Source organism: Lycium ferocissimum, chromosome 9, assembly GCF_029784015.1.
Source record: "Lycium ferocissimum isolate CSIRO_LF1 chromosome 9, AGI_CSIRO_Lferr_CH_V1, whole genome shotgun sequence".
NCBI lineage: Eukaryota > Viridiplantae > Streptophyta > Magnoliopsida > Solanales > Solanaceae > Lycium > Lycium ferocissimum.
In genome coordinates, this window is record NC_081350.1 from 45,231,783 (window position 1) to 45,239,941 (window position 8,159).

Here is an 8,159-nt window from a genome sequence, read left to right on the forward strand (position 1 = left end):
CCAAAGCTAAAAAATAGCTTTACTGGAGACTTAGGAAAAATCAAACTGGGACTGATGTTGTACGACTTCAATATGATTCGCTACGTGAACTTGTCTGCTCTATTTTACATAGCAAGTGCATTTTAGGTGCATTCAAAGTTTTGCCGCAGGTGCTTTTAAATAGTTGACGCTTCGATAAAATCATTTATCTTATTTGAACCAAAAGTGAGAATTTTGATAATTTTGTGATGTTTTGCATCAAAACTTCCTGTTGTGAGCTACATCACGACATACTAGAAGAGTTATTCGTGTATTAAAATCTGCATAACTTTTGTCACGACCCATTTTGCTTAGGCCGTGCGGGCACCTATCCTTCCCACCTCGGTAGGCGAACTCTTAATTCAACATTCACAACTAATAGAAAATCGCGGAAGAATTAAAATAACGTAAGTCTCATAATATGATATAAAATAAACAAGTGCAAAAGTCAATGAAATCTACCTCAGTATCTAGTCTGGTCATACAAGAGCATCTAAATCCAAATACTAAAAGTCTGAATGATGATACATAAGTAGTCTCAAATCATGTCTCAGAATGGAAAGCAGGACATAAGTAATAGGAGAGTCTTCTAGGCCAGCGGACGCCATGCTTACCCTGGAAACTCGAGTGGAAGCTGAAGAGTCGATCAGCCACGGGCAGAGGCGGATCCAGGATTTAAATTTTATGGGTTCAATCTATAGATTTTTAGCATTGAACCCATTATATTTTTAAAGTTAGGGGTTCATATCTACTATTTATTGCAATTTTAATAATTTTTTACACATAAATTTGAACAAAGCGTCAAAGTTTGGGGTTTAGTTGAACCCCCTTATAGGTCATACGCCTGCGGCCACGGGTCGGAAAGTAGATCCGACAGTACTGTGATTCATAAAGAAATGCGGCAAGTGCGAATCGATGCAAGACAAACAACGATCTTGGTAGGCATCATCGGCTAACTAAGCATAATTAACACAATTCAGAAGATAAGGCAGATAAGCAAATAAACCAACCAAGTATGAGACAATATAATCGTAACTGAATATCTATCATCACCTATGTAAGCATCTAAACTCCAATATAATAAGTCTGAGTATATCTGATCCGAACCAATCACCACAATAGAATCATCACAGTCCAATCATCAACAACACAATCATCACAATACAGTCATCACAACATCTCACTCAAGTTATAATGCAATGCAGTGCAATAATGGTATGAATATGATGCCATGCCATGCAAATGAGGTGTACACATGTACTCCGGACGGAAATATCGACGTCTCGGTAGCACAACCCGATGCGACTCGCGAAGTCCTAAGTGCCGCCCCATCCGGATCTTTGCCCGACGGACGGACGGGACCCTGGCTAATTACTCACGTGGAAGTCTCACCGGCCGCCACCCTAGGGGACCCCCAGAGTCCATGCACTAACAACGATTTCGGGATAACATCGGAATCGGCCATGCAACAATGATGCCCGAATATAACCATCGGACATTGGCCTCCTCACAATCACTCAAAAGAGTCTGTCAAATATTAGTTTCACAAATCAACGATTCCGGAATAGAACCTCGGACATCGGCCTCCTCACAATCACTCAATTAAAAGAGTTCATCAAAATATCAGTTCATAAAATGAACGATTCCGGAATAGATCTTATGGCATCGGCCTTTTTACAATCACTCAAGTAAAAGAGTTCATCAAATATCAGTTTCGCTCAATCAACGATACCAGATCATCTCCGGGTATTGGCCATGCATGATAAATATGAAAGAATGCGTGCAATGCATATGTCAATCACCAACAGTCGAGTTCAATATCACAAATACAACAACCGGTATGCCAACAACGTATCACATCACAATACCAACAGTGGGTATGCCAACATATATCAATAACTCAAGTACTAACAGTGGGTATGCCAACAATATATCCACTTACAAATACCAACAACGGGTATGTCAATCCTATCCGAATCGGGACAACAAGCGCCGCTAACTACCAACTACACGTGGCATCGAAGCAACACACGATTGAACAATCAAACACACGCAACGGGTGGCTAGTCCCAACACACATCAGGGCCCAATCTAAGGCAATATCCATCCCAACGTCACACTCGGAGGTTCACATGCTGTCTCCGACATTATAATCTAAATATGTGATTCGCTATACAAACTCTCACCAAAGGTAAACCATAACCTACAGATGCAATACGAACCGCAACACCAACAAGTCACTCTTTTGCCTTGCCTCTTCACGAGCTCGAACCAAAGTAGTCTAAGCATAATTGAACTTTATATTAGAAATGATAAATGATACTAATATTGCTATGATATCAATTAGGTCCATTTTAACCATAAAAATTGGGGAAACGGGCCCACAAGGGCAAAACGGAAAATTCACGGGCAAAATGCAAAATTAAGTACTAGGTGATCATAACCCAATCACTAATTGTTGATTTATCTCAAGAATTGGCCCAAATCCGATTTCAAGTAAAAACCCCCAAATTGGGTACAAACTACTAAGTCTCCAAATCCGAAATTCAATGTTTAAAGTGGAAGATATAGGATCAATAGGCTTAGATTCATCAAATTTTAGCATTGACATCATCAATTTATCATGTATGACCCTAAGGAAAAGTTTCCCAAAACCCCCTTCCAAATTCCATTTCTAAGGAAATGTTAAAGTGAAGGAAGAATCTAAGATGGTTGTGATTAAGGAAAAGTAAAGATTGAGCAAAGTTTACCTCCAAGAATTTCTTCAAATTATCTCCGAGAAGAGTTTCTCTAAGCTCCAATATCGAGACATGAAATAATGAGGGTCTAAGACTTATTTAAGACACATTTAATGAAATGTCATTGCCCGTCACCGCCACAGTGGTTGGAGTGCCGCTATGGCGGCCGGGATACCGCCGCAGCGATATGGTTCCTACAGCACATCACCGCCCCAGTGGTCATCCTGCTTGCCATAGCGCGGTGCCGGCGGGCGGCTCTAGTGCCGCCACGCGGTCGCGGCACACCGGCAATCCCTCTATTTTTCTAAGTGTTCAACCGAATTTTCGGGTTATTTTCGAGGCTATCTGCTCACAACCCGACCACCTAAACCTATACAAAAATGCGCTACGAACGCGCTCGTGGTCTCGAAATTCCCAACGGAGGTCTCGTTGACCGAGCCAACCCCCGATGCCTTAATTCTCATTTCCCATCCAATGTACGAAATGCATCCGAATGCATTAGGAACTGAACCTAATGCACAAACAGGTTCTAAACAACCCTCCGGACCTCTCGGAATTGACAGAATTCCGAAAAAGGTCTGTTTGCCCAGAAGTCAACTTCGGGTCACTTTCACTTTAAAGCCTATATTTTCACCAAAGTTGCCCGAATCCGGTCTAGACACCTCGGGAAGCGTGTCAACGGTTCCCTCGGGTCAAAAAGGAGCTAATCAATGCTCGAAAACGGCGAAAATGCCGAAAGGACTATAAGTCGTTACAACTTTACACATTGTTTGGTCACAAAAATAGGAAAAAGTAAATTGCACATAAAATCAAGCATAAATTATACAATGTTTGGTTGGTAATTTTTTTTTTTTTTTTTTTTACATAAAACATAATATTGATAATAAAATATTTGATTCATGTTTTTTGTTTTCCGCCTAACTAATACATATGAATAACTAAATATATTTATGAAAGAGAATGGAGTTTATTAAACAAATTGCAAAGAATTGATTCGCTCGTGTGTACACACACATTATAGGAATTGTTATGCTCATTAGCATATATTTTAGACTAGAACTGCGTCTTTCGGATAACCTACCGCCACTGGTGAAAAGTGGTTTGGCTGGTTTGATAAGGATATTTAATCTCCGTTTAAAGTCTAGCATTATGAAAACAATGTTTAATTGTTGTATTGTTTTTAAAGTCAATTAGAAATTTAGATATTATAATTTTATGCATTATATGCAATAAAAATATTAATATTAGTGATATATGAATTAAAACAAATAAGCGGCAAAAAAAAAAAAAGAAAAAAAAAAAAGAACCATAACGTAAGCATAAATTTTATTTGTACATGGTATAATAATTTTTTTTCCAGACCCCATTTCATGGATTACTGATTGATGCGTTGTTGGTATACAAATTTTTCATACATCAATTATCAACTATTGATAATCCTTGTATTACAATAGTCGTATTATTAATCTTTGCATAACTTCTTTATAAATCCGATGACCCTAAAGGTTTGTGCATCTTTCTTAATCCATGGCTACAAAGAACCTCATGAACATAAGCTTTGAGATTCACATTAGGTGAACCATCTTCCTTCATGGCATCTTTAGCCAGGTCCTTCCATTTCTTAGCATTATTTCTCAATTACTCCCCTTCCTTTCCATCCCCCATTACAATTTCTATGCACCTCTTGAACTCATCCCCTTCAATGGTTCCCTCTTCATTCGCATTCACTGTCACGCCAGTCTTCCAGACATCTTGAACAAGCTTAGAATTGCAACCTTGGTCCATCCTTCTGGGACATGCTACAACGGGAATACCAGAAACTAAACTCTCCAGAGTCGAATTCCATCCACAATGCTAAAAAACAACCCAAAGAAAGGTGGGGTGTAAAACCTCTACTTGACGACACCAAGACACTATTCTTCCTTGCTTTCCAAGCTCCTCTTTGCAACTCAAACTTTCAAATGGTGCTCCCTCATCCCTAATTACCCACAAAAATGGCCTTTTACTCTTTACCAATCCTTTAGCAATCTCTTCCATCATTTGGTTTGATAATTCAAAGTAGCTACCAAATGCTACATAAATTACGGACGAGTAAGGCATAGAATCCAACCAGTCCATATAATCTTCCGAACAATGTCGTAAATGACCTCCATAAGAAGTATCTAATTGGTCCTCTCCATCAAGAAAATATGAAGGAATTAAAGGGCCAATCCGCACCATATTAACATTCTTTATAGCCTTTAAAGCATCAAATTCTAAAGCATCAAAAGTGTTCACAGGCACTTCTTCATTAGTTTCATTATTTTTTGTCTCAACGTGCTCTTTCATTGTCTGAATTAACCAGTCCATAACGTTACCACTCGAAAGTAAAAATGATGGAATTTCACGAGTACCCACAAGAAAAGGAAGTCCAGGAAGCTCAATTTCTTGTTCATCTAATAAACAATTCTTGATATCATTTCTATATACCAGTGAAGTAATAGTAGTAGATATCTAAAAGTGCGGCTGGTTGTATCCATAGAAGTGTGGCCGGGGCATTAAGCTTCTTAGCCACTATGCCAACCCAAGAGAGTACGCTCGTGTAGATAATACGCGAGGTCGCCCCTCCTTCACCCTAAAAAAATAAAAAATAAAAAAATAAAAAAAGACAAAATCTATTTAGCGTATTGTCAAGGGTGATGCACATTGAACGAAGTTGTATCATCCGACACCAATTCACCGTAAAGTTATCATGTCAAATATATATAATATTATTCAAAAATCACATAGATAATAAAAGAAATACGCTGATTTATGCAATTTCTCTTCTTTTTTTCTTCTTTTTTTTTCTTTTTTTGGTTACCCTTTAGATTTTGTCTCTATTGTTAAAGGTATGGTGCAAATATACCTTCTTTTTTTTTGTGCAAATATAACCCTCGAATAAATGACCTTTTAGACAATGTTTGACTTGGGTCTAGTGTTTGCTCCTATATTCTTTCAGCCTTATAGACAAAATACTAGACTGTCGTCTAATGTTTGCAATAAATTACAAAATTTTAGATCATGGCCTAATATTTTGTAATAAAATTTTCAGTTTACTTAAAAGTGATCTTTAAACCATTGGGTAAAAGGTAACATGAGTTTCCAAAGAAATAAAAACGAGAATCATTTATTAAAGTAAAAACCTCTCTCCCTCCACCACCCACCCCCCCCCCCGTGGGTCGAAGCTTCCGGGTTCATTGGTAGCTTATGGAGATTAAAGGAAAAGAGATCAGATAGGGTGAATCTTGACCTCTTTAGCACAAGATTTAACTAAAACAATACGATTATACCCCTATGGGTATAGTTAAGCTCAAAATATATTAATATATAGTAATAATCATCAAAGTGATTTGCTCATTAAATCTTATTATCGCATACGAAAAATCCTGGATATGCTGGCCATTACTTACTGTAATACCTGGCTACAGAGATTTTAGTCACAAACTCGGACCTGAGAGAGATGAGGAAAGCATTGAACTTTCTTTGGTACTAATCGAAACAAACATTTTAAAATTAAAATTAATAAAATCTAACCTAATATCAACAAAGATATATTAAACTGATTGAATATACCATCAATTGAAAAGAACACTAAATAAATTGACTAGAAATAATTCTTAATTTTGTATCTCAAAAAGTTAGAAAATAACTTTAGCAAAAATAAGCATGAATTTTGTTAAATAAGTTAAAGGTCTCTTGTTAAATTTAGCTTTAGGCCAGAAATTTTAGTGAGCAGCCCTTGATTATTATAGTACCTGTTTGTAAAGATTTTGGCCACAAACTCGGACCGCGAGCGATGAAGGAAACATAGAACTCGCGGTAATTATCTAGGAATTTGCTAACATTGGGGTAACCAGTGTCATAGCCATCAGAAAATGGAGCAAATGTTAAGCCTTCAATGGAGGGACAATTAGACATGCAGTTCATTGCTGATAGACTTGTGGAGAAGGTGACTGTCACTCCCAACTTGATTAAACGCTTAGCAAATTGAACAGATGGATTAATTAGGCCTAGAGCTGGGAAAGTTAGAGGAAGAACATGACACTTATCCTTCATGTTTGCCATTTATTATTGGTGTCTTTGGATATTTAAGCTAAAGAAGTGTACGAAGCATGCATATATAAGTATAAATTAGGGTGATTTATAAGAATGGCCTTCGTGGTGGTAATCTTGAATTTTTGACCCCGTTGTCTTGTGGGGTGATTTATAAGGTTTGCTTTTTAACCTTGACGGTTTGTCCATGGGATAAGTGGGGATCAAAAGTTCAAGATCACCCATTCAGTTCAAGAGCACTCATTTTCAATGTCATTGGGTGTAATTTGATTTCATGGGCAGTTATAGGTGAATTCTAATGTTTTGTCCTTATGATATATGTCTCAACATATTTGACCTTCAATTAATCAAAATGTGTGGTTTTTGGTCTTTTTATATAGGAATTATGTTGTATTTTGACTATTTTCAGAAGTATATTATCCTCAGTTATAGAGTAATAATAAAGTTTAATATAATACATGGGTAATTAGCAATAAACAATTAATAATTCTGAAAATTTGTGAGTAATTATAAGCAAACGGGTCAAAAATACAAATTTTAAATAATTGATAATTAAATATCATAAAGACTAAAGTATACCAATAGCCGAAGAACCGAAAGTGTTATGACTCTCTATATGCACACTTAAGAGTTCAATCCCAATTTTTAAAAGTGAATCTTTGAAGTTATAACACGTAACTAATAACAATAACTGTGATTTGGTAACTTTAAGTAGGCATATATACATTTAGCAACTCATACAACCTATTTAACAATCCAATTTTGATATATAAACTTAAATAAATTAGCTAGGGTGGCCTATGGAATCATGACGAGGAATATAGGCAGGAGAAAATCATTTAGGCCTTTTATTTTTTTATTAAGCTTAAGATGTCTGAATCTGAATGTACATTTGAATGATTAAAATGTTATTTTTAGATCTGAACACTGAATAATTATGACTGTTTATCTTTCAACATCGGAATGTTCATAAATTATTTACTTGTAACCATAATAAATATACAATTCAAAGAAAAAGTAAATAAATATTAGAAAAAGATATAAATTTTTTTTTTTTTTTAAATATTTGGTGTTAGTGGCTAGTAATGGTGGTGGTAATAGTTGTGACGGTGGAGATGGTTGGTGTTGTAGTGACTGGTGCGATGGTGATGGTTGGTACATAGTGGTGGTTGTGATGGTGTAGTGGATTGATGTTAGTAGTTGGTTGTGTTGGTGGTGATGACTGAAGAACGTGTGGTGGTTAACGATGTGTCAGTGGTAGTTGGCGGCAATGCTAGTTGTGATGTTGGAGTGATTGGTAGTAGATATTGGTCACAGTGGTCGTAGTGA

The 8,159-nt window shown here is 36.7% G+C and overlaps 1 pseudogene; it reads right to left on the reverse strand.

Moving 5' to 3' along the window:
* Positions 1-4,238: 4,238 nt before the first annotated feature.
* On the reverse strand, positions 4,239-6,842 carry LOC132031951 (UDP-glycosyltransferase 75C1-like; annotated as a pseudogene).
* Between the last annotated feature and the right edge of the window lie 1,317 nt (positions 6,843-8,159).